This window comes from Leopardus geoffroyi, chromosome C2, assembly GCF_018350155.1.
Source record: "Leopardus geoffroyi isolate Oge1 chromosome C2, O.geoffroyi_Oge1_pat1.0, whole genome shotgun sequence".
In the NCBI taxonomy this organism is placed as follows: domain Eukaryota; kingdom Metazoa; phylum Chordata; class Mammalia; order Carnivora; family Felidae; genus Leopardus; species Leopardus geoffroyi.
Window position 1 is genome coordinate 11,610,628 of NC_059333.1, and position 27,988 is coordinate 11,638,615.

The window sequence follows — 27,988 nt, forward strand, 5'->3', positions numbered from 1 at the left end:
TCCATGCTGACATTGATGGTGTGGAGCCTGCCTGGGATTCTCTCTCTCCCCCTCTCTCTCCGCTCCTCCCCTGCTCTTTCTCTCTCAAAAATATATAAACTTTAAAAAAAAAAAACACTTTTAAAAACTGGGCAAAAGTTTTAAAAAACAAATACCTAAGGACAATAAGAAGTAAAGAAAAGTAGGCAGATTTCAGAAGACAGTCAGAAGTCCCCCCAACTTTTGTTCACTTTTCTCTAGCAGCTCTGCCCCGAGAGTTGGCCCAGTCATGGAGTTATGCAGTGAGGCAGAGGAGCAAAAGGTAAAACTCTGGTAGAAACCCAGTCTGGCCAAAGGAACTAATAAAAAAGGCCTCTGTGGACAGGAGAGTGTGAGGATCCCTTAATTCTGTAAATGAACTCCCACAAGACTCAGGCTCACCTCTGAGATGCAGGACGGAAGAAAAGTAGCACAGCAAAAGTATTGAAAACTGACCTAACAATGGGACCTCTGTGAGCAGGCAGCAGCAGGCAGAACTTGTACTTGGAACCTAATCAGGAAGAAGACCTGCTACAACCAACACCAGCACTGTGCAGAGGGTCACCACAGCACCCGGAACCTGACATGAAATTCACAATCTCCACGAGGTAATCCAAACTTACTGGACATACATGCAACTAGGAAAATCTTGCAAATTCTCAAAGAAAGGAAAGACTGTAATAAACAGATCCCAGATCCCAAATGATACAGAGACTGAAATTATCACAAAGACTTTAGAGGAGCTATTATCACCTGTGTTCCATGAGGTAAAAGTAAACACAAATGAAATGACTTGAAATACACAAGATCAGCAGAGAAGAAAAAATTAGTTGAAAAAGAAGCAAATGGAAATTTTAGAGAGAAACTTAGATCTTAAGAATAAAGGAACAGAAACAGAAATGATAAATATATGGATAAATATATAAAATTATATTTTTCCTATAAAACTCCTGAAGAGGGGCGCCTGGGTGGCGCAGTCGGTTAAGCGTCCGACTTCAGCCAGGTCACGATCTCGCGGTCCGTGAGTTCGAGCCCCGCGTCGGGCTCTGGGCTGATGGCTCAGAGCCTGGAGCCTGTTTCCGATTCTGTGTCTCCCTTTCTCTCTGCCCCTCCCCCGTTCATGCTCTGTCTCTCTCTGTCCCAAAAATAAATAAACGTTGAAAAAAAAAAAAAATTTTTAAAACTCCTGAAGATACGTAGAGTGCTGAAAGCAAATACTGTCACACTGTGTAGTAGGGCTATCAACATGTATAAATGTAATAATACATAGGACAACCTTAACATAAAGGTCTGTTGGGTAAGAGTAAGGGACTTAGATGGCTGCAAGCCTTCTACATTTTATTTCAAGTAATAAAATATTACCTGTAAGCAGACTATGAAAGTTAAATATATTTAATCCCTAGAGTGACTACTTAGAAAAATAAAAACACAAACACACCAAAGAAATATAGCCAGAAAGGCAATAGACAAATGAAAATAGAACGCTAAAAATTATTCAATTCAAAAAAGTCAGGAAAAGAAGAACAGAAGAACAAAAAACAGGATAAACAAAACAAATAATAAAATAGCAGATGTAATTTTAAAATACCAATGACTACATTAAATGTTAGTGGTCTAAATACTAAAGAAGAGAATGGGGGGGGGGAGCAATGTAAACGACAAATAGAAGGAAAGGAATAATAAAGATACTAGCAGATATAAAAGAAATTTTTGAAAAGACCTACAATAGAGAAAATTAATGAAACCAAAATCTGGTTCCTGGGGGAGGGGGGGACAAACCCTTACTGACACTGATTAAAAGAGAGGGAGAACACAAATCAGATAAGAAATGAACTAAGGGTCATTACCATCAATCCTACAAACATTAAAAGAATAAGAAATACTAAAAACAACTTTATGCCAACAATTTGACAATGTGGATGAACAAATTTCTTGGAAAAAACTTACTAAAATTGAGAGGAGAAACAGAGTATCCAAATATTACTATACTTACTAAAGGAACTGATTTTATTTTTTCTTCCCAAAAAAGAAAACTGCATTCTTTCACTGGTGAATTCTATCAAACATTCAAGGAAAAGAAAATACAAAAACGTTGCAAACTTTTCCAAACCATAGAGGGATCAGCGCCCAACTCATGTTTTTGAAGCCATCATAATGCTAACACCTGACAGATATTATCCCCCAAAATTACGTATCAAGATCCTAAAGAATATAGATGCCAAAATCCTTCACAAGAAAAGCTTCATCTTAATAATACATAAAAAGGTTAATAAAACATGACCAAATAGGGTTTATCACAGAAATGCAAGATTTGCTTACCATTTGATAATCAGTTAATGTAATTTACCACATTAAATGAATAAAGCAAAACAAACAAACAAACAAAAAACCCCCAATATGATCATTTCAGTAAATGTGGGGAAAAAAAGCTTTTGACAAAAAATCAACACCCAATAATGATTAAAACTCCCAGAAAATTAGAATTAATAGGAAACTTCCTCAGATACAGGGCATCTATGAAAACCTACAGCTAATATAGTTAATGGTTTAAGACTGAATTTCTCCCCATGAAAATAGGAAGGCAGGGATATCTGCTTTTACCACTCCTATTCAACATTGTTCTGAAGGTTCTAGCCACTGAAATAAGGTAAGAAAAACAGAAAAATAATAGCCATAAAGATTGGAAAAGAATAAAATGAAACTCTCCCTACTTGCAGAAAACTCCAAGGAAGCTACTAAATACGGTAATAAGTGAATTTACCAGATTCTTATTTTGCAAAGTGACTTAGCAAAATTACAGGATAAAAGGTTAATAACGTTCTAAAAATCAACTGATTTCTCATATACTAGAAGCAAATAATTGGAAAGTGAAATTAGACAAACAATCCCATTTACAGTAGTGCCAAAAAATGTATAAGTGCTAGGTATAAATTTAACAAAAGACATCAGGGATGCCTGGCTGGCTCAGTTGGTAGAGGATGGTACTCTTGATCTCAGGGTCATGAGTTCAAGCCCCCCTTTAGGGCATAGAGCTTACTTAAAAAACAAAACAAACCAAACAAAAGACATCCAAGGCCTCTACATTGAACACACTACAAAATATTAGGGGGAAAAATTAAAGAAGACCTACATAAATGGAGACATATACTAAGTTCCTGGATTAGAAGATTTAATATTGTTAAAGTTGCAGTTCTCTCCAAATGGATCTGTATATTCAATGCATTTCCAATCAAACTGCAGCAGGCTTTTTAGTAGAAACTAACAAGCTAATATTAAATTTACATGGAAATGCAAAGGACCTAGAATAACCAGAGCAGTTTTAAAAAATAACAAAATTAGAGTACTTATCCTACCTGATTTCAAGATTTACTATGAAGCAACAGTAATCAAGACCTTTGGAATTGGTGCAAAGAGAGACATACCAGATCAATGGAACAGAAAACAAGAGTTCAGAAATAGATTTACACGTTTGGTGAATTCACTTTTAGTAAAGTAACAAAGGCAAACCACTGGAGGGAAAAAAAAAAGACTTTTCAACAAACAAACAAACAAACAAACAGTGTATCAACTGGATATTCATATAGAAAAAAAGAAAAAGAACATTGACCCTAACTTCATATTATACACAAAAATTAACTCAAATGGAGCGAAATTAAAAAATTTAAATTTGGACCAATTTAAAACCATATAGTTTAACATTAAAATTCTAAAAGATGGGAGAATACCTTCATGACCCTTGACTAGACAATGATTTCTTAGAATACAAATAAGCATGATTTATTTACAAAAAAGAAGAAGGGCTGGGCTTCATCAAAAAAATTAACTCTTCAAAAGTACCATTAAGAAAACAAAAACGAAAGCTATAAACAAAAAAACGTTTGCAACACAATCATCAGACAAAGGAACTGTATTCAGAATAATATGGAACTCTTACAACTTTCTTAAAAATAAAATAAGATGGGGGAGGGGAGGGGCGTCTGGGTGGCTCGGTAGGTTAAGCAACCAACTGTTGATTTCAGCTCAGGTCATGATCTCACTGTTCCTGGGATCAAACCCCATATCAGGTTCTGTGCCAACAGTGTGAGCCTTCTTGGGGTTCTCACTCTCCCTCTCTCTCTGCTCCTCCCCCTGTCAACATAAATAAATAAGCTTATAAGACAGGAGCACCTGGGTGGCTCAGTCAGTTAGTTGACTTCAGCTCAAGTCATGATCTCGTGGTTCATAAGTTCAAGCCCCACGTTGGGCTCTGTGCCGACAGTTCAGAGCCTGGGGCCTGAACTGTGGATTCTGTGTCTTCCTCTCTGTTCCTCCCCCACTCACGTTCTGTCTCTCAAAAATAAATAAACATTAAATTTTTTTTTTCAATAATAAGATGGATTTACCTATGGCTCACCATAGCCTGCTTATCCTGAACTGCAATTCCTCTGCTCTTCCCAAATAGGCATCTTTTGTACTTAAAAGAAATAATAAGACGGGTGCCTGGGTGGCTTATTGGTTGATTAAGCATCTGACTTCAGTTCAGGTCATGATCTCACGGTTTCTGAGTTCGAGCCCGGCATTGGGCTCTCTGCTGTCAGCGTAGAACCTGCTTCAGATCCTATCTCCCTACCCCTCTGCCCCTCCCCGACTTGTGCACACTCCCTTACTTCCTCTCTCCTGTCTCTCTCTCAAAAATAAACATTAAAAAAAAAAACAAAACAACAAAAACCTCAGTGAGGAAATGGTCAAAAGAAATGTAACAGACACTTCACCAAATAACTTAAATAAATGGCAAATAAACACATGGAAAGAAGCTCAACATCATGAGCCATTAGGGAAATTAAGCTGCAATGATATGCCACTATATTTCCACTGGAATGGCAAACACGAAAGACTGACCATACCAAGGATTCTGAAGTGCTGCTGACAGGAACATAAGATGGGATGACCACTTTGAAAAGCAAACTTTCCTTAAAAAGTTGTAAGATCCCACTGGATCTTGCCACTCAACTTCTAGGTATTTAGCTAAAAGAAATGAAAATTTGGGGTGTCTGGGTGGATCAGTAGGTTAGGCATCCGACTCTTGACCTCAGCTCATGTCATGACCTCTCAGTTCATGGGTTCGAGCCCCGAATTGGGCTCTGTGCTGACAGTGCAGAGTCTTCTTGGGATTCTCACTCTCTCTCCCTCTCTCTCTGCCCCTCCCCAGCTCATGCTCTCTCTCTCAAAATAAATAAATTAAAAACAAAAAAGAAAAGGAAATAAATGTTTATGCCCACACAAAAATGTCTAAACAATCATATCAACTTTTTTTTAAATGTTTATTTTTATTTTTGAGAGAGAGAGGGAGAGGGAGCACGAGTGGGGGAGGGGCAGAGAGAGAGGGAAGCACAGAATCCAAAGCAGGCTCTAGGCTCCGAGCTGTCAGCACAGAACCCAACAACAGGGCTGGAACTCATAAACCTTGAGATCACGACCTGAGCTGAAGTGTGATGCTTAACCGACTGAGCCAGCCAGGTACCCCTCAACTTTATCTTTAAGAGCCAAAGGTAGTAACCCAAATATCAATCGAATGATGAAGGGATAAAGAGTGATTTATCTCTTGTACTGCTTAGCAATAAAATGTAATACTACATAGCAATAAAAAGGAACCAACTGAGGAGTGCCTGGGTGGCTCAGTTGGTTGGGTGTCCAACTTCGGCTCAGGTCATGATCTCACAGTTCGTGAGTTCGAGCCCCACGTCAGGCTCTGTGCTGACAGCTCAGCCTGGAGCCTGCTTCAGATTCTGTGCCTCCCTCTCTCTCTGTCCCTCTCCCGCTAGTGCTCTGTCTCTGTCTCTCAAAAATGAATAAACATTAAAAAAAAATTTTTTTTTAAGAACCAACTGGTGCCACAAGCCACAACATGCATTAATGTCAAAATTATTATGCTCAGTGAAAGAAGCCATGTCTATATATGTACACACTGACTCCATTTTTGTTAAAATTTAGAAAATATAAACTAATCTATAGTGGCAAAAAACCAATCAGTAGTTTCCAGGAGATTGGAGATACAGAGGAAGGGACATATTACAAAAATAGAAAGAGACAAGGAAACTTTGGGGAAAGGTGATGGTTTCATAGGTATATGCATATATCAAAACTGATCAAATAGTATACTTTAAACATATCCAGTTTATCGTAGTTCAATTATATCTTGATAAAGTTGGGGAAAAGTCATAAGCCACAACACACCAAAAAACTCTATAAATAAAATCAAGAGTTGTGCAATCCTAGCAGTTCAATACAAATTGGAATTATCTGTGTTAGAACATCATCTGAGAAAAGTACTTATTCCCAGTAACTCTCAACAAGTATTTGATCATTAGAAAACAACAAAAAAAGGCAACTTTGAGCTCAACTTAAAAACTTAATTGAAGAGACATAACAAATGATGAACAATAATGCTTCTGAGCAAGAATGTTTAATATAAGCAGCAGTTCTCAGATTGTGATAATGAATCCTTAAAAACATTATTTAGTAAAGACGACAGAAAATTTATTTTTAGAGTCTTTTTTTTTTTTTTACAGAAGTAGGGTCGGATGGGACATAGTCTATGTTGAATGAAACCAAAATGCCTTACTAGAAAATACAAAGTATTGATCTTAATTTCAATATGTCCAGTGTGTTTTGGAACGAATGCCCTTTACTAAATACACAAAGACCAGTGGTTTTCCAAATGCCTTTACGACCAAATAAATGCACATAACAGCTATATTCTGATATTCAATTCCACTGAAATGGGAAAAAAGTCTAGAAAGTATAGAATAAAAACCAGACATTCTTTAAAATGCCACCAATTAAAAGTTGGCCCAACTCTGGAAACACAAATCAAATTCTGCACATATCCTAATATACACTAAGTGAAAAGAAATCAAAGTATTTGTAAGTATATAAACTAAATTCATATGAAATGGAACAGTAGATATGAAGCCTCACAGAATCAGCATTTGGTTTGTGTGAGAAGAATATATACACCCCTAGAGGCAAATTATAAAGGCTTTTCAGAAAAAGATTAAAACTGCATTCACTACTGTAGCTATCAAAATAAATTCTATAGTTGAAACAAATTTAGAATGATATGTGAGACGTAAATTTCAGTCCCTCCAACTCTAAAGTTAACAGCATTTGGCTAGATATTGTATTAAGACTTTTCTATTCAAATTTCCAGAATATCAATCTTTTAGATTTATGACAAATTTATAATAAATTTTCAAATGTTAAGGTAATTGAAAAAGAAGGTTTTTTTTTTTTTTACTCTCATGTCTGAACATTTGTATACTTAATATTTTCATATTGTTCTCACTTAGGATCAGATAATCATTTCTATTTAGATCTTACTTGAAAATAAGCCTTTATGCCTTTCAAAGATTCCCTCTCTCCAAAGCCTTATTCATTTACTCAGGAAAACTTTTTATTCCCATGGACAACATAAAGCTGTACTGATCCAAAACAAAAACAACAGGCTTGTATCAGTAATTTTTATCTCCTCATTGAAGCATTTTAAGATTGTTTTAAAACAGCTGATTTATGAATTCTTATCTCATTCAAAAGACACCATGAAGCTCTACTCCAGAATGAGAAATAATGGTCTACGCATTATGCTAAAATTACAGATTCGGATAAGGTGAGGAATAATTACCATGATCCTTGCTATTAAGAAGTTTACAATCAACTCATACAACTCAATAGCAAAAAAATAAATAACTCAGTTAAAAAATTAAGCAATCTACAGATTCAATGCAACCCCCATCAAAACATCAACAGCATTTTTCACAGAACTAGAACAAGTAATACTACAATTTGTATGGAACCGCAAGAGACCCCAAATAGCCAAAGCGATCTTGAGAAAGAAGAACAAAACTGGAGTATCACAATCCCAGAGTTCAAGATATACTGCAAAGCTGCAGTAATCAAGAAAGTATAGCAGTGACACAAAAACAGACACAAAGATCAACTGAGCAGAATGGAGAGCCCAGAAATAACCTCACGCTTATATGGTCAATTAATCTACAATAAAGGAAGCAAGAATATACAATAGTGAAAAGACAGTCTCTTCAATAAATGGTGCTGGGAAAACTGGATAGCTAATGCAAAAGACCTTCTCACACCATCCACAAAAATAAAATGGATTAAAGACCTACATGGAGGACCTGAAACCATAAAACTCCTAGAAAAAAACATAGGACGTAATCTCTTTGACATCAGCCTTAGCAACTTTTTTCCTAGATCTATCTCCTCAGGCAAGGGAAACAAAAGCAAAAATAACTGTTGGGACTACACCAAAATAAAAAGCTTCTGCACAGCGAAGGAAACCATCAACAAAATGAAAAGGCAACCTACTGAATGGGAGAAGATATTTGCAAATGACATATCCAATAAGCGGTTAATATCCAAATACAAACTTCTACAACTCAACACCAAGAAAAATCTGATTTAAAAAAATGGGGAGGGGCACCTGGGTGGCTCAGTCGGTTAAGTGTCCAACTCTTGATTTCCACTCAGGCCACGATCTCACAGTTCAGGAGCTTGAGCTCCACATCAGGCTCTGCGTTAGCAATGCAGAGCCTGTTTTTGGATTCTTTCTCTCCCTCTCTCTCTGCCCCTCCCCTGCTCATGTTCTCTCTCTCAAAATAAATAAACATAAAAATAAAAAATGGGGAGAGGACCAGAACTGACATTTTCTCAAAGACATACAGATGGCCAACAGATATATGAAAAGATGTTCAACATCACTAATCATCAGAGAAATGCAAATTTTAAAAAATATGAGATGTAACTTTATACTTGTCAAAATGGCTAGAATCAAAAAGACAATTAACAAGTGTTGGTGGGGACGTGGAGAAAAAAGGAAACTTCTCTACTGCTGGTGGGAATATAAATTGGTGCAGCCACTGTGGAAAACAGTAAGGAGGTGCTGCAAAAAATTAAAAATAGAAATACCAGGGCACCTGGGTGGCTCCATCGATTGATCATCTGACTCTTGATTTCGGTTCAGGTCATGATCTCATGGTTTGGGGTATCAAGCCCCACATTGGGATCTCTGCTGTCAGCCTGGGGCCTGCTTGGGGTTCTCTCTCTGCCCCTTCCCCACTTACACTCTCTCCCTCAAACGTTAAAACAAAAGAAAAAGAAAAGTCTTCATAAAAAAAATAGAAATACCATACGATCCAGTAATTCCACCATTGGGTATTTCCCCAAAGAAACTGAAAACATGAATTTCAAAAGATAGATGCACCCCTATATTTACTGTAGCATTATAATAATAACCCAGATATGGAAGCAACCCAAGTGTTCATCAATAGATGAATGGATAAAGATGTGGTGCGCACACACACACACACAGGAATATTACTCAGCCACAAAAAAGAATGAGATCTTGCTATTTGTGATAACATGGATGGATCTTGAAGACATTATGACAAGTGAACTAAGTCAGACAGAGAAGGATAAATACCTTATGATTTCCCCAATACGTGGAATGTAAAAAAAACAAAGGAACAAACACACAAACTCTTAAATAGAGAATAAATTGGTGGTTGCCAGAGGGAAGGTGGAAGGGTTGGGTGAAATAGATAAAGGGGCTTAAGAGACACAAACTTCCAGTTATAAAACAAATACGTCACAAAGATGAAAAGTATAGCATAGGGAATACAGTTAACAATACTGTAATAACTCTGTATGATGACAGATGGTGACCACACTCATTGTGGAAAGCACTGAGTGATGTAAAGTTGTTGAATTAATGCACTGTATATCTGAAACTAACACGACATTGTATGTTAAAAACAACAAATGGGCACAGGACCTGAATAGGCATTTTTCAAAAGATCTACAGAAGGCTAACAGACATATGAAAAGATGCTCAATATCACTCATCACTAGGAAAATGCAAATCAAAACCACAATGAGGTAGGACAGCTATTACCAAAAGGAGAAGAGAGAACAAATGCTAGCTAGCAAGGACATGGAGAAAAGGGAACATTTGTGCCCTGTCGGGAGGGACGTAAATTTGTACACCTGCTATGGCAAACAGTATGGAGGCTCCTCAAAAAAAAACAAAAGTAGAATTACTATTATAATCCAGCAATCCCACTCCTGAATCTATGTCCAAGGATGAAATCAACATCTCGAAGAGATGTATGAATCCTCATATTTACTGTAGCATTGTTCACAATAACCAAGATAATGTCAGTGGATACACAGATAAAGAAAATGTGGTATACATACATATATATGTATTCGACCATTTAAAAAAAAAAAAGGAGGAAATCCTGCTATTTGTAACATGAATGAGCCTGGAGGACATTTTACAAAGTGAAATAATCCAGACATGGAAAGACAAGTACTGTATGATCTCACTTACATGTGGAATCTAAAAAAGCCAAACTAATGGAACCAGAAAGTAAAATGGTGATTGCCAGGAGCTAGCAGGCCGAGGGAAGGAGAAGAAGCTTGTTGAAGGAGACAAAATTTCAGTTATAGAGGCGCCTGGGTGGCTTAGTGGATTAAACATCCGACTCTCCATTTTGGCTCAGGTCACGATCTCAGTTTGTGAGATCAAGCCATGAGGTTGGTTCTGCGCTGACAGCACGGGGCCTGCTTGGGATTCTCTCTCCCTCTCTCTCTGCCTCTCCCCCACTCTCTCTCTCTCTCACACACACACACTCTCTCTCTCTCTCTCTCTTTCAAAATAAATAAACTTAAAAAAAATTTCAGTTATAAAATGAGTTAAGTTCTGGGGATCGAATGTATAGTGAGTGTAGTTAATAATACTGTATTCTATACTTGAAATCTGCTAAGAGAATAGATCTTAAGTGCTCTCACTACACACACACACACACACACACACACAGAGTTAACTACATGAAGTATGGATGCATTAATTAGCTCAACTGTGGTAAGCACTCGCAATGTATATGAATATTAAATCATCACATTGTGTACCCAAAATACACAGTACTTCAATAAAGCTGGAGGGGGAAAGAATTTACAATTAAATAGGGGATGGAAAATACACATCAAAAATCTGTGTGTGTGTGTGTGTGTGTGTGTGTGTGTGTGAGAGAGAGAAAGTGTATATGTATACAGAGCGAGATGTAAACAACACATGATAACTAAAATTTTGTTAAATGCTTACTAATACATCTCTGTATTAGCCAACTTAATCTTATGAACTAACAGCCCTATAGGTTAAATGTCAGTGCTATCCCATCTTACAGATATAGAAACTAAGGCAACAGTTTATACAATTATTAAATGATAGAAGAGGAGGTCAGGGTTTGGTTTCAGGGCACATGATCATAACCTCATACTTTCAGGATTATGAACTTGTTGGAACAACCATGAAGTAGTTAGCCTGGTAAACCAAACAGGGTGGAGCTGGGAGGTGGGGAGTGAGGGGATACTGTTCCAAGCAATAAAAGCATTAGAACACAAAAAGGACGCAGAAAGGGAAACCACGTGTTTGTTTTTTTAAAGTATCCTAGCAGACCACAGAGGAAACTGAACAGGAGAAAGAAGTTTGACAGAATTTTGCCGTATAAGACCAAAGAGCTTTCTCCTTCTTGTATAAAAAAGCAAAGCTCCCCGAAGTGTAAACATTTATCACACAGAAGCATATATATGCATATATATATGTATGTATGTATGTATGTATATATATGTATATATATATATATATATGAGTGTGTGTGTATATATATATATATATATACACACACACACACATACATATACCCACACACACACACATATATATATATATATATATATATATATATATATATACCCAAAATCCCAGGGGAAAAGACAGACAGACAGAAAGACAAAGACAGAAAGAAAGAAAGAGAGAAAGAAAGAACAAAAACAAAAACAAAAAAAGTGAGTGAAGGCAGAAGTTCTAATCATATGATAGGATTTCAATGAGTTATTGAACAAACAGAAAAGCCAAGAACTTACTTAGAGCAAAGCAGAGAAGGAAGGGCATGTTTCTGTCTAAGGTGGCTGGCCCTGCTGTCAGGGAAGGAGACACACGCAGGAATGTTGGTCTGGAGGGCTCCCCAAGACAGTGCTAGGTAAGGCGGTGCTTCAAGCATCTGCAGTTCTTAGAGGCAGAGAGGGTGGTCACTATGGAGACAAATATGGCCTGTACCCTCCTACTTTAATTAACAGCTTCGTATATTTCCTTTTAGTCTTTTCCCTGTATTTATACAATTGCTTCCTTCTTTTCACACTTTCCATTGTAATACATGCTTTCCCCAAGTTATTTTAAAGCATTTCATAAACACGCTGCCAGAATTAGTAATCTTCAGAGTGAGGCAAACACTCCTATACTTACACATAAAAAATAGAAAAACTGGGGTGACTGAATGGCTCAGTCGGTTGAGCATCTGACTCTTGATTTCAACTCAGGTCATGATCTCAGGGATGTGGGATGGAGCCCCCTGTCAGACTCTGCACTGGGTGTGGTGCCCGCTTGAAATTCTCTGTCTCTCCCTCTGCCCCTCTCCCCTGCTTGCTCTCTCTTTCTCTCAAATAAAATTTAAAAAAGAAAGAAAGGAAAGAAAGAAAGAAAGAACAAAAGAAAGAAAGAAAGAAAGAAAGAAAGAAAGAAAGAAAGAAAGAAAGAAAGACTACTGAGCAATCAAGAAATAGGTAAACAGTAGTTAAAAAAAATTTTTTTAACGTTTATTTATTTTTGAGAGACATAGCGTGAGCAGGGGAAGGGCAGAAAGAGAGGGAGACACAGAATCTGAACCAGGCTCCAGGCTCTGAGCTGTCAGCACAGAGCCCGATGCCGGACTGGAACTCACGAACCATGAGATCATGACCTGAGCCAAAGCCTAAGTCAGACGCTTAACCGGCTGAGCCACCCAGGAGCCCTAGTAAATAGCAGTTTTTAAAAGTTCGGATGAGGGGCGCCTGGGTGGCTCAGTCGGTTAAGCGGCCGACATCGGCTCAGGTCATGATCTCGCAGTCCTTGAGTTCGAGCCCCGCGTCGGGCTCTGTGCTGACAGCTCAGAGCCTGGAGCCTGTTTCAGATTCTGTGTCTCCCTCTCTCTGACCCTCCCCCGTTCATGCTCTTTCTCTCTGTCTCAAAAATAAATAAACGTTAAAAAAAAATTTTTTTTTTAAATAAATAAAAGTTCGGATGAGGGGCAGCGCCTGGGTGGCTCAGTCGGTTGAGCGTCCGACTTCGGCTCAGGTCATGATCTCACAGCTCCTGAGTTCGAGCCCTGTGTCGGGCTCTGTGCTGACAGCTCAGAGCCTGGAGCCTGCTTCTGCTTCTGTGTCTCCCTCTCTCTCTGCCCCTAACCCACTCACATTCTGTCTCTGTCAAAAATAAATAAACATTAAAAAAAAAACAATTTTTAAAGTCTGGATGAATGTTAGGATTTTTAAGCAGATGGCTAGAATGTGTCTGAGCGAAGTCTGTAACCTTTCTTCATCTCAGCTTCAGAAAGGTAAGCTAATTAATGAGAGCTAAAGGAATAAATACTCATCCTTAATTTTGGTATCTACATTAAAATCCCAAGTGTTGATATTTTAAAGTAGAAGACCTCTATAAACGTGTATTTATAAAATAGGAAGACCATTCTTAAAGTAGTATTTATTAAATATCAGTCCACATGAAAATGAAAATTATGTTGAAAGAGGTTTGTTATTTGATTTCCATTTTATTATCATAAAGGGAGATTATTCAGAAAATATGAAATGATTTCAAAAGACAAAATACGGGGCGCCTGGGTGGCGCAGTCGGTTGAGCGTCCGACTTCAGCCAGGTCACGATCTCGCGGTCCGTGAGTTCGAGCCCCGCGTCGGACTCTGGGCTGATGGCTCAGAGCCTGGAGCCTGTTTCCGATTCTGTGTCTCCCTCTCTCTCTGCCCCTCCCCCGTTCATGCTCTGTCTCTCTCTGTCCCAAAAATAAATAAACGTTAAAAAAAAAAAAAAAAAGACAAAATAATGTACTAATAAATGTTAAATGTAGCAGTTTAAAAAAGGCTAAATTTAACATGAGAAATAAATTTTTTTGAGAAATAAAATTCCTAAACCCTAAATTGTTGGCAAAATTTAAACTGTTAAACTCTATATTAAATAATTTGAGTATCTGAAACATCTTTAAAAACAGGTATGTCATATGATTCTTTTAGATTTCCTGAAGGTTTGGAAATGTTCTAAGGTTTGTTTTTGTTTTTGGTTTTGGTTTTTTTTTGGACAATGTTCTAGGGCTTTTTTAAATTAAAGGGGGAAAAGGCATAAATGAAAACAAGTATGTGAGATGAAATGAGGTAATTAAAATATATACTCATTCACAGAAACAGGAATCTTCACAATTACGTAATTCAAATAATCAGCAAATTTCTAATATACCAAAACAGGGCTAATTTAGGATTTAATGGCCTAAAGAGGAAAAGGAGATTATGAACATACATTATCAGTTTTTCACTTAATTACTGACCATGCCATCACAAAAATCTTATAATCCTCTTACATAAATAAGGAAAGGTTATGGGAGGGGTGAGGCAAAGGCCTGAGTGGTTCTGCAAACACTCCCAATGACCCAGGTTACTGGATTCATAACCAAAAGACACCTCGTCTCAGTATTTTAAAATGTGCTCTTGGGGCGCTTGGGTGGCTCAGTCGGTTAATCGTCCGACTTCAGCTCAGGTCATGACCTCGCAGTTCATGAGTTCGAGCCCTGCACTGGGTTCTGTGCTGACAGCTCAGAGCCTGGAGGCTGCTTCGGATTCTGTGTCTCCCTCTCTCTCTGACCCTCCCCTGCTCGCACTCTGTCTCTTTCTCTCTCTCAAAAATGAATAAACATTAAAAAAAATTTTTTTTAAATGTACTCTTGGTAGGGAAGGTATTTTATATCATGAAATGTTTTTAAGTGAATCAGGCTCACCCTTCCTATTCTCCTTAAATTTACAATACTCCAGCAGTCCTGGATTGTAGACAGCTTCATGTCTGCTACCAGTGACAGAAAGGCAAGCTAGCTGGAAGGTATCAGAGGCCAGAGAGGTAAAGAAACAAAAGATCTATTCTTTCTCATATTTAAAATTTTGAGCTTGTGTTTTAACAGGTCTATTGTCTACATTCCGTTCAGGGAGTCCACTCCCCACATTCAGGCTAATTTACTTGAAATAGATTTTCATGGTAGGTAGTGAACTTTAAATTCATTTCTTATAAAGAAGTATTTTTTAAATCTTGTTTGAAAGTTGTTCAAAAGGGGATGGGCACCTGGCTGGCTCAGTCGATGGAGCATCTTACTCTTGATCTCAGGGTTGTGTGTTCGAGCCCCACGATGGTTGTAGAGATTTACTTTAAAAAATTAAAATTTAAATTAAAAAAAAGAAAGTTACTCAAAAAGTATTTTAGGTTCAAGGACTACAGGAATAGGAAGATACAGGATAGAAATGTTAAATTTCTAGAAATTTGGCATCAAGGAAGTATTGAAGAGAAAGGAGAAAAATGTCAATATGTGAGATAATAAAAAATATATACTTTAAACATCTTTACAGTATATAAAAATATCCTCAGGAACATAAATATATATACAATTTATACTCTACTCATATCATGTTACTATCCAATATTTGAGAGTTGTGAAGAATCTGGTTTTAGGTATTTTTCTACCCACACTTTACCCCTGGTCTATAATAAAAATTAAAAGGAATCACTAAAAACTACTGTCCCCACTTCTTTTCCTTTTGGAGCCTTTTACATCTGCAAAAATGCAAAATTAGAAAACCTCAAAGAAAGAAAAAAAAAAAAATCAAAGGAAATCTTTCTCTTATATATGTATAAAAAAAAAGTCTGCAATGAATAGAAACTAGAAGAGCCTACACCCGTGTTCTATAGTGAGTCTTACAACAAACCCCACTCCTGTGAAAACTGTTTGAGCAGGAGATGAACACAAAGCCGAAGCCGCCCTGTAAGATTACACAGAAAGGCAGGATGTACACAAAGCCCTTTTGAAACACAGAGAAAAGGTACTGAAAGCCAAACAATAAATGGACAAAGGAACTGACAAATCCCAAACATATAGCCAACCTGATCAATGCCAAATTGTCATGTCTCAAGTCATGGGCCTCAAATGGGGCTTCTGCCTGTGCTGCTGTTTCAAGCCGAGCAAGATGACCCATAAGGGATGGACAGCCTGTTTATGAGTCAGATTTTAAAACTGCACGAAGGGTAAAGAACCTGATAAAAAGGAGAAGCTTATTACTAAGTTCAAAGAGACACTGTCGACATTCTGTCTGAAAAACTGTCGTGAATATCCAAGTAGTTCTCTAAAACGGGAACAGGCATTCCTCCCAGATTTTTGTTGCTGGGAGAGGGGGTGGTGGCAGGGGACAGAGGTGAGAAGGGGACAGGTCAGGAATGCCTAGTGGTGAGGAATCACTGTCAGGCCCAGCTGTCAGCACATTACTTGGCAACACTCACTGGCATTTCAGACTATTTGTCCATTTATTTCTGCTTACTTTCCACAAAGAAAAATGCCCCAGCAGCTAGCCTCCAGAACTTCAATAAACAGATTTTAAAACCCCAATTCTTCTAAATCACCCTTACTTTAATATTGGCAATAGAAAAGAATTCATCTGGGAGCAATAAAACCAAGACAGCTACAAAGTTAAAAAAAAAAAAAAAAAAAAAAAATGAAGGGCAGCAAACAGAAAGACTGGGAAAAGGAATTTAAGAGATAAAGGAATTTAAGAGATAACCAACCCCTCTTTGAAGCTTATTTCCATTTTAGACCACCAGCTAACTGCAAAGTAACCTCTGAAAAGTAAGTCATTAACCACGGTTTGTCTAACTTTTTAAAGAAATCAGAGTCTAGAGCACTATAACTGCAGATAGAATAACCACTCAAAAGGCTTCAATAAAACAAATGAGGGTCTTCATTTATTCGAGAAGGTTCTAGTTTCAAGAGGATCATTAGGAAAAAAAAAATTTTTTTTTCAAGGTACTAAAAGTTGAGAAAGTAATTCCCTGGAAAAAGCATGTAATGTAAAACCAAACAACAAACAATAATTTTAAGAAACACTAAGTGGGAGAAGAGCATGTCAGACCAAACTTTTATGTTAAATATAAAACATATGGAATTACAAGACTATCAGCCATAAAGAAGATTATGTAAATTTAACCTATTTTCAACTCACATACTTTTCAGTATTCTCTCAAATAGAAATTAATGACCCCCCAAAAAGGAAATTTAACAGGTAATTATACACATTTCTTTTGTCACATGAAAAAAAATGTAATGAACCAGGTAAAAGAACAAAATATTGTCATCTGCATAATGTGGATGTATACTGTCACTAAATAAGAGACGATCTAAAGTTTTCTTCCAAATGAAAACTTCAACTTCCATACATTACAAGGCACATTACAAGGCACCCTTATAGGAAAACCTGAAAATAAATTTCCACGCTGCGGCACAAGAACTAATTAACTTGTACACCTCTAAACACAGCAGCAGCCAAGCCTTAGGATTATCAGTTCACCTGTGGGAAGAGTGGAAGGCTAGGCGCAGAGGCAAGTTTTAGAGAAAGGCTTCAGCTTTAGAAAAAAAGTCAAGAAACCACCCAGAAAGCGCCAATTGTGCAAAATAACATTGCAACACTGAAAAGAGCAAGAAAGCAGGAAGGCCTCCTGCCAGATTTTTAAGCCCGCTTCAACAAAAATAGTGCACCAGCTGCAAGTGGATAAATTAAATATGGGTTTATAGATCATAGTAAAAGAAGAAATGAAACATATGCATTCTGTGTTTAAAAAAACAACAACAAACAAATAGCCAGGTGCTAGTATTTATAAAATGCTCTACATTTGAATGTATTCATCAAAACTGAATTGGCTACATATAAGCCTTGATGAGAATAACTGAGAACCCAGCAAACATTTCACATCTTGGACATCTTCACAGATGTAGTGCCACAATGGATAGCAATATCAGTTAGACCCTCCAGTCCAACATTAACGAACTCCCGATGCCAGCAAGTGGAAAACTCAATGGAGATGTGTTTTAATCCCTTAGAGTTTTTGCTAAGGACAGTTAAGTGCTTGCCCAATCAGGAGATAAAGGAAATGTGCATAGGTACATGTTGATAATCTGATCCACACATAGATGCTAGCTGCCTCCTGCTACAGCTGAAGCTTATTTACCAATGTGTAAAGAATGGGCGAAGTCCAAGGGAAAAAACTGTACTGCAACATCAATGAAAAGTCACTGAGTGTCATGAATGAGAGCAAAGGACAATGCAGTCATTAATAAAACCAACTGCGCCCTGGTGACCCAGGGGACTTCTATGCAGGGTAAGATTTATCATCACTAGGAAGTTTTAGGACTAAAAACCGTTCAGTAACATTAGCATCACTAAACCACTAAATAGACTGTAGCTAACAGAAAACCAGACCGCTGTAGAAGGCAAGAGATACACGATTCAAATCTTTAATTTCACTCCACTTGACTGAGATACACTGAAATGTATTTAAGCCTGAGAAAAGCTGAAAAGAATCGTGGTCATCATTTACTGAAGATTTCACTAATTACTTTAAGTAGATCCAGCTGTATCACTGCAGTACAGAAAGGAAGTTTGGAAGTCTCTGTTAAAAAGAATCACAAATACATTGTGATCTGGAATAGGACTACAAAAGAAGAAAATCCCAGACTTCCTCAGTTTCATATTCTCCTTAAAAACGCTCACTTCTATTTATAATATGAAAAATGTGGGAGAAGCCAATTTTATACTCAAAATGTGGATTACAATTCAGTTTATCTAGAATTACATTTTAGGCACGTTTGCACACTTAATGTTGACTGCATTTAATTTCAATGTTGTGAAACCCAGTAGAGCTATTAAGCTTTATAATTCCAAATAACATTCAAAAGATTTTTGAAAAGATAACTGTTGTTACTGAAGGGAAAAAAGTTAATTCATTCAATATGTATTTCACTGAATAACATTCATCTAGATGTGGACATTATAAAACTAACCTTTTATTCCCTCTCTGACAAAGGTTTTATTTTCTTGACATCCCAACTTTTAAATGAATCTGACGAAGGTTTCGTCTAAGGGAAATTTTACTTGAGAATCTGAGCCAATTTACTTAAGGTCAACCCAGCTTCAAAACTTACCACAAAGGAATGAAGTAAAGCCTCAAAATAAACAAGTTTATTAATTCAGATTTCCAATGTTAATAACCACAGAGCAAAGAGAGCCCTCTCACACTGCTGGTGGGAGGGTGAACTATTACAACTCCTTTCAAAAGCAATGGGACAAGAAATGTATCAAGAATGGGGAAAAGGGACTCCTGGGCAGCTCAGCTGGCTGAGCTTCTGACTCTGGATTTGGGCTCAGGTCATGATGTCAGTTTCCAGAGTTCAAGCCCCCCTGTCAGGCTCTACATACTGACCAAAAGCCTGCTTGGGATTCTCCCTCTCTTTCTGCCCCTCCCTTGCTCACGCTCTCTATGGCTCTCTCAAAATAAATCAATATACTTAAAAAAAAAAAAAAAGAGGGGGAAAAATGTTCTTAACTCATGTACCTAATAATTCGATTCCTGCCCTAAGAAAATAATCCAAAATGCAAAGCTATATGTCCAAAAGGTGTTCACTGTGACTTTATTCTGAACAATTAAAAACTGAAATAAACTTAAATGTTTGATAGTATAGGAACATTATTAACAGCATAGGTAGAAAATATAGGTAAATTATGATATTGTATCTATACCATGAAATATGTGACCATTAAAACAATTAAAAATGCTTATCAAAAAAAAAAGTTTAGAATTTTATACATGGTATTATGTCCACCACGTTTTTCTTTTTAAAAAATGCTCTGGCAGGGGCGCCTAGGTGGCTCAGTCGGTTAAGCATATGACTCCTGATTTCAGCTCAGGTCATGATCTCATGCTTCACTGGTTCAAGCCCCACGTTGGGCTCTGCACTGACAGCGTGGGGCCTGCTTGGGATTCTCTCTTTCTCCCTCTCTCTCTGTCCTTCCCCCGCTTGCACAAACACACTCTCTCTCTCAAAATAAATAAATGAACTTTAAATAAAAAATGCTCTGATAGAAGAAAATATACCCCAAAATTACAAGTTGGATAAGGAGTTACAAATACTCTAACATCTAAAATGGTATAATGATTCACAGCTACTACTTTCATACATATTGTATCAAATGAGATAACACACTGTAGTCTTGCAGAGGACTGTGAAAGCTCAGAGGGGGGAGAAAAACAACTACCAACAGGACTGAGACCGTAAGAAGTCACTTTGAGAATAACTAGCAGAGTGTGATTTAAATTAGGAGCTGTGTATCCATACAGAGATCACAGCATTCTAGGCTGAAGAAAGGCATGATGGCAGGGACAAACTACCATATAAAAGTACAAAATGCCCCCAAGGTCTAAATGATCCTGGATGGCAGGAATATAAAAGGGGTAAGAGAATACAAGAGATGCTATGCAGGGGAAGGGATCCCAGTAGTGGAAGGCGGCCTTCAAATTGCCTGGCCATCTGAGGAAACTTCCTCTTAATTCAGACTGCAGATGCTAAAGAGAACAGCAGCTATACAAGTTATTTGATTTTTAATTTTCTTAGAAAACTGAGTGAAAGCACGCAAAAAAGGTCACGTGTCACTTATTACCATTTATAAAGCAGCTGACTCAGAAAGCTCACTGGCTCACCCATTTTTAAAAGAGCTTTGCATAGAAACACATTACTGATTAATGTTTAAAATCACCTTTTATGTTCAGAACATCTAAAATCCGAATTTTGAGGGCGCATGCGTGGCTCAGGTGGGGAAGTGCCTGACTCTTGGTTTTGGATCAGGTCATGATCTCACAGTTCCTGAGTTCAAGTCCCGCGTCACGCTCTGTGCTGGAAGTGCACAGCCTGTTTGGGATCCTTTCTCTCTCCCTCTCTCTCTGCCCCACCCCTCACGTGTGCGCTCTCTCTCAAAAATAAATAAACAGGCAAAAAAATTTTTTAATCCTAATTTTTATATTTTCTTCCTTTGTGGCTATATTTCAACAGGCAAGATCCAGAAATCGAACTGAAAAATGTTACTCTGCTGAAGAGAATAGAAACTAGAAATCTATACAGCCACCCCATCTATGTGAAATTCTAATAAAGGTGCTAACACTTGAACGTCCTCTGTTACAAGAGGCCTGTGTTGCTCCAAGGAAAGCATGGGCTTTGCAACAGCATTGGCAGCAGTGAGACCACAAATCATTCTAAAATAAAAGTAAACTTCTGTGGACTCTCACAGTAGGTTAGCAAAATTTCACTGAGCCATCGTCACCAGGCAAGGCAGAAGACAATCAACAGTTTAAAGTCATCAGATGGAAAGCATCCAATAAACATCCGGCTCTGGAACTTACTGCCTCTGAGCCTTGTTGAGTTGCTTAGGCTATTTCTAAGTTCTAGATTCTTTATCTATAAAATGCTGGTAATAATAGTACCTAACTGTAAGATCCATAATGACAAAGACTCTCCCTGACTCCACCTGAATCAAGCTCCTTTAAGCCCTCCTCTCAAGTAGGCCTTGGCTTTGGCCCCATCTGGTCTTCAGTTTGCCTAGCTCAATTTTAGCAAGAATCCTGCTAAGCTAGTTTCCTGAGAACCCCGCTACCCTTGATATTTGATCACACTCGATATGTGATCGAGTTCCTCATCCCCGAACCTTTGATGGATGAGTCTTGGCCTGCCTTTAGCAAGAATCCCTGCCCTGATGGCTCTTCATAGTAATTTTCCCTCTACTGACCCTCTTCACCCCGCTCCTTGGCTATAAACCCCCACTTGTCCCTGTGTTCAGAATTGAACCCAATCTCTCTCCTCTATTACAACAGTCTTGAATAAACTCTTCCTCACAATTTTAATGAGTGTGAGAATAACCTTTTTCTTTAATGAGGATTGAGTTTTAGTAAGTAAAAAGTTTGAAACAGTGCCTTAATGCACTTTCCTTCAGTCACAATTATCAGACAGTAAATGTAACAATGACTATATGTTTAAACATTACCCTTGCTCAGCTGAAGTAAAATGATGACTATTTATTACATGACAGTTACTGTGATAAACATACAAACTCAAAGACAGAAGGATACGGGTCCTGCATCAAAGAGCTCAAATTTAGAGCAGGAACAGAGAGTAAACAAATAATTCTGGCATAGTGGACTTCATGCAACAGACAGCAGGCCAGGGTACAAAGGCAGCAGAGAAGAGAAACTGATGAACTGAACCTGGTAGAACGGTCACCAGTTAGCACACAGGCTTTGGAGAATAAAGGTAAGTTTGCAGAACCACTGTCTAGGTTGAGTGTGAACACTTGGGAAGGAAGCCATCCCATGGACAAGGGTTTAGGATGGAGGGAGCTGGGACCAGACCATGTCCTACTAGCACTTCTTCCTGGACAAGAGAGCTATTTAAAGATTTAATAGGAATGTGTCAAGACCAGATTTACCTTTACCAATTTATTTTTTCCAATTTGCCCCTCTGAGGCAACAAAGAAGTTGCATTTGGGGAGACCCAAACAGACACACATTCCGTATGGCAAGAGAATGTAGTCACTGACCATAACAAGTACAAAATTAAAAAGGAAAACAATGAGCCTAGACAGTGTGTAGAAATACATCAAGGAAAGATACCCAAAATTAATACACCTACATTAGGCAACCATAAGTATTTTATTTATTATATGACTACTACAGATTGTAACTATTTACTAGTGAACTAGTCTTACAAAAAGAACTGAATTTACCTACCATTTGCAGATTTCTGCCCATGCTCTCTCTCTGTCCTCCCTTCTTGCCCTGGCTAACTCTTCCTGTCACTCTGAATTTGGGCCACATGTCTTCTTGGGACCCTAAATTGGGTTAAGTGAATCTCCTCTGGTTTCTTGTGCATGCTCTTAGCTTAAAACCAGATCCACTGTAAACTACTTTTTCTCAGAAAGCAGCTGACTCAGAAAGCTTACAGGATCAAGCTTACATCCTGTTTCTTACATCTGTTACATGGTTTGGCCCATAAAAGGCAAACAATGTCTACTGAATGAATGAAGTAAATACTGAGAATTCCACGTGATTACCCTTCCATCTTCAGTGGGCACCTGCACAGAGTGAGAACCGAAAAAGGAGTCTTTTCCCACTGAGATTCCTGCTATAGTGTAGTACTACAAAGATTTGGGAACCAATTTTTATTCTCCAAGGTAACAGATGCCAAAGCAAAAACATACACACAAAACCCCATGCCCCAACGTAAGAATTTTTAACTCCAAATGATGTTTCAAGGAATTCAACAGAAATGAACTACTAGTTTCCTAAACTTCACGGTATTATATTAGTCATGTATTTTCAAGTCAGTTATCTGGAGTTCTGACAGAAATATGAAAAATACAGTCCCAACTAATGAAGCAGGTGCTTAAACATATGCCTTTTCAAGGGAAAAAAAGCTATGAATTAGAACACTGATGACTTTATTTTACTTGAATATCTTAACATACGCAAGGTGGTGGGTTTTTTTTTTTGTTTTTTTTTTTTTTGATAAATCTTCTTCTAGATTATGTGCAATTTTGGAGGCAACAATAAAAATACTTAGGAGTTCTTCTTTATCTGCACACAGCATAAGTCTTTCTTAGAAACAGTCTTCATTTATTTGGCCTTAAAATCAAACAAGTTCAGTTTAACATCAGAGGCTTCCCTGTTTATTTACTCAGTACCAAAGCAGGTTATCACTGCTTTTTTTTTTTTAATATGAAATTTATTGTCAAATTGGTTTCCATAGAACACCCAGTGCTCATCCCAACAGGTGCCCTCCTCCATGCCCATCACCCACCCTCCCCTCCCACCCCCCATCAACCCTCAGTTTATTTTCAGTTTCTAAGAGTCTCTTATGGTTTGGCTCCCTCCCCCCCCCCTCTTTTTTTTTCCCTTCCCCTCCCCTATGCTGTTTTTAAGAACATTTTAAAAGCAAGGTGGCCACAGGATTCCAATTCAAGTCGTATGATATAATGAGTGGCCACTGAATAACATTCACAATCCACTGACGGTCCTTGTCTACGTATCTGAAGACTGTCCTAAAAGAAGCCATCTCAGCTGTTTTATTTTATTTTGAGAGAGAAAGCACACATGTAGGGGAGGGCAGGAAGGGAAGGAGAAAGTGAGAGTGAGAATGAGATAGAGAGAGAGAGAGAGAGAGAGAGAGAGACAGAGAGAGAATCCCAAGCAGGCTCCTTGCTGCCAGTGTGGAGTCCAACACAGGGCTCGGTCTCCCGAACCGAACCAAAAGATGATAACCTGAGGTGAAACCAAGAGTTGGACCCTTAACCAACCAACTAGGCCACCCAGATGCCCTGTTCTTTTTTTTTTTTTTTTTGAAGTTTATTTATTTTGAGAGAGTGTGCCTATGGGTGAGCAGGTGAGGGGCAGAGAGGCAGAGAGAGAGAGAGAGAGACCACAAGAGGGAATCCCAAGTAGGCTCCACACCATCAACTCAGAGCCCAACGTGGGGCTCTACCTCAAGAACCATGAGATCATGACCAGAGAAGAAACAAGAGACACTTAAAGGCATGAGCCACCCAGGAGTGCCTCTTTTCTCTTAAAAGTTAATTCATTTCCTGGGGCGCCTGGGTGGCGCAGTCGGTTAAGCGTCCGACTTCAGCCAGGTCACAATCTCGCGGTCGGTGAGTTCGAGCCCCGCATCGGGCTCTGGGCTGATGGCTCAGAGCCTGGAGCCTGTTTCCCATTCTGTGTCTCCCTCTCTCTCTGCCCCTCCCCCGTTCATGCTCTGTCTCTCTCTGTCCCAAAAATAAATAAACGTTGAAAAAAAAAAAATTTAAAAAAAAAAAAAAAAAGTTAATTCATTTCCAGTTGAAACTGATACTAACCCTTTGAGTTGGTCGACAAAATGATGTAACAAAGGAGACCACCCTGTGAGAATCAGTCCTGTTCCCGGAAAAAATACCACTCCTACTCCAAATTCTACAAATTAGAAACATGAAAACCTAAATATATCACAGAGCATCTCCTACGGAAAAGCAAAGCAGTGCCTAAGTTGTTTAACTACTGAGGTTAAAACTCTTTAAACTTAATTAAGTAGAAGACTGGACCAGCTATGGTTAGGACTAAAATCAAGTGAATATTCTGTGAAATACACGTGAAGCATGTCCAAGTGGTGTTGAAAAATCAACCATATTAGCCATTGACAAACAAAACAACCCACACCAGATAAAGAGAACAACTTTCCCCATAAACACACTAATGGGGGTCCAGGAAAACTGCAGTCTAGTCTCCGATCCGCTCACTCACTAGTTCTAGGACTCTCGGAGCATGCCCCGTATGTGAAGAATCTCATCCTGATTTTATTAGCACTCTGCTTCCCTGCAGCAGTTAACCAATGAGACCATCCATCCTGAAATTTAAGGTACAGAATAGAGGGAAAGAAGACAAAAACTGAGTTCAAGGTAGCCAGGCAACAGGCAGATGGATTCAGACTTCCCAGTCAGAGAGAGCGAAACGTGTCACTGTAAACAGTAACTCTACCCTGAAAGTGGAGAGGCCAGAGAGATACGCAGGCGGGCACTTAGCACAGTTCAACTGCCTTGCCATTAACTTAGCCATCTATCTAGACTCATCACTGCGTACTAAAAATAGGACACAAGAATGCTTTTATACTATCCCAGCTGCTAAAAACATTAAGAGAACAAATTTCAAAACATGTATCAGAACTTGTACCCAAAAAGAGAAATGGTAATATATGTTTCTAGTGTGAAAAGCACAAACCAAGAAAAATGAGATGTTAATGACACCTTGCTTTTATATAGCACCTATCTGTGAAGCAGTTCAAATATTTTTGCAAATTAAAACAAAAAAAAATCTAATTATAGTACTTCTAACAACATCTCTGTGAAATCGGTAAAATGGAAATATAATTACTTCTGTTTGGCCACTGAAGAGAAGTAGAGGCATATTTAATCACTCTGCAAATTAGATTCCTGATCTAGCTCAGTCCAGTACTTGCAGCATCCAATACAGCCAAATCACCAAGTACCCTGTCACTGTTAACAATATAAAATAGAAACGTGAACCCCACAGTTACCTATGTTCAAGAACTCAACTCTAAAATTCAATAGTTAAGGAAAAATTGGCTTTAGTTGTAGAAGGAAAACACTTTGAAAATTCTATTTAAGATGTTGAATCTACTTTTGTTTTTAGGAGTAAATTGAAAAACTATTATTAACACCACTTGAAATTTAGAAATCACCGAAAAAGTAAAAATTCTATTTTCACACTAACCAACATGAACTGACAGCTTTATGCCTCATTCAAAGGAAAGGAATTCAGTTTCAAGTGCAAGGTCAACATACACAAAAAGACACACTGGCCTGGGAAATGAATAGGTTTAACAACAAAAGATGAGTCAACTAATACTTGTAGATCTCAGGTACTTGAAAGAAAATTTTATTTTGCCTCAAAAAAGGAATTCAATTGTCCCGCTGATGGCAAGGACAAAAGATCACTTTTAAGCGTTTTATTTGTACTTTTTAAGAGCTATTATGGTGATGTACCTTTAAAAGCCAGTATATTATTACAACATTAAGGGGCACCTCCTTAATATACTGAATATATCTAACTCCTCTCAACGCCAGCTCTTAGTGAAATAATTCTTTCTTCCCTCAATACTACTTAGATAAGGCACAGCCAAAACAGCACGGGATGACAAAACCTGAACTTGCTATGGGAATTTCCAAACAGATAAGAACTTAAGAACTTTGCAAACACACCCCAGGTTGAAAGACAAGAGAAACTTGAAGAAAATAGCCAGTGAAAATATGAGCACCTTTCTTAAAAGGTAAACTCTTCAATGCCAAGTCTATCTTCTTATAAATTCTATTCAGCCCCTGGCATCTGTGTTAATGCCAACAGGGAAAATGACTTCTCCTGTCACTATCAAAAGCAACTCACTCTAATGGAATGATATGATGTCTAGAATTTGCTTCAAAATAATCTGGAGTGGGGCCTGGAGGGATAGCTGGAACAAGATTGGCCAAGAGTTAACAGTTACGAAAGCTGGGTAATGGATATGGTTCATGGGGTTTATACTCCCCTCGCTTTTGTAGGTGTTGGAATTTTTCATAATAAAAGGTTAACTAGAGAAAGAAAAGAAAAGTTAGTTTCAGAAAGTATCTCTCAATTAGCCTATTTTTATAAGCCAACAGCTCAGGAGTTACTTAACCAAGAATTCAAGAGGAATAGAACATAACTACCATGTAAAAACTTATTTATAGTTATAAAACAATCAAAATGACCCTGTGGGTTTTCTGTTGTTCATACCAGAGTAAAAAGCTGAATTAAGAAATCACCTGTCTCTAGATTGATATTTTCCCCCTTTATATGCCATTCCAATTAAGCCTGGTTTGAAAGAATGACTGGTTTTTATTTCATCCTGACAACACTCTTTCTGAAATAATCAAAGGGAATTATGCGATACTCTAGAGAAACTACCCACAAATCCAGACTTTAAATAAAGCTTAGCAAATTTTAAACTATCCATTTTATCAGTTTCTAAGAGCTAACCTTAGATTAAACTAAATAAAGCTAATTTTTAACATATTACCTGTATTTTAACAAATACTCTCATAAATCATGCTATTCCATCTTTGGAAATTTTCATTCTTTCAGGTCCTCATAAGAACTGCAACACAAAAGAGACCAAGGCCCTGACTGTCTTCTATTCAACAGAATCAGTACTCAGATGAGTGCCATCAAGATCTCTTTAGTCTCCATAAGTGATTGCAAACACTTGACAATCAAGATTAATGTCTGACCTGTGAGTTGACCTTAACCACAGACACTTTTCTTAAAGGAGATACATGTTAGATTAGATAAGCAGTCACACGGAAAGTCAAAGTTATTACTGAATCACATTTCTTTACATTCTACTACACA

The 27,988-nt window shown here is 37.9% G+C and overlaps 1 protein-coding gene and 1 long non-coding RNA gene across 13 annotated transcripts in view; one reads left to right on the forward strand and one right to left on the reverse strand.

The window, feature by feature from the left end:
• ITSN1 (intersectin 1) overlaps positions 1 to 27,988 on the reverse strand; it is a 221,636-nt gene that overhangs the window by 157,798 nt on the left and 35,850 nt on the right. Inside the window, exon 1 of one of the 12 annotated variants that reach the window (XM_045501471.1) lies at positions 16,094 to 16,129. The exons of the other annotated variants lie outside the window; for them this stretch is intronic. The gene's annotated coding sequence lies outside the window, so the exon portion shown is untranslated. Of the gene's footprint in view, positions 1 to 16,093; positions 16,130 to 27,988 lie in introns of those variants that run through there. 12 annotated transcript variants of the gene reach the window in all.
• LOC123610626 lies at positions 365 to 27,855 on the forward strand. Its single transcript, XR_006718229.1, has 3 exons — positions 365 to 626; positions 26,730 to 26,891; positions 27,722 to 27,855. It is a non-coding gene; the product is annotated as an uncharacterized LOC123610626 (long non-coding RNA).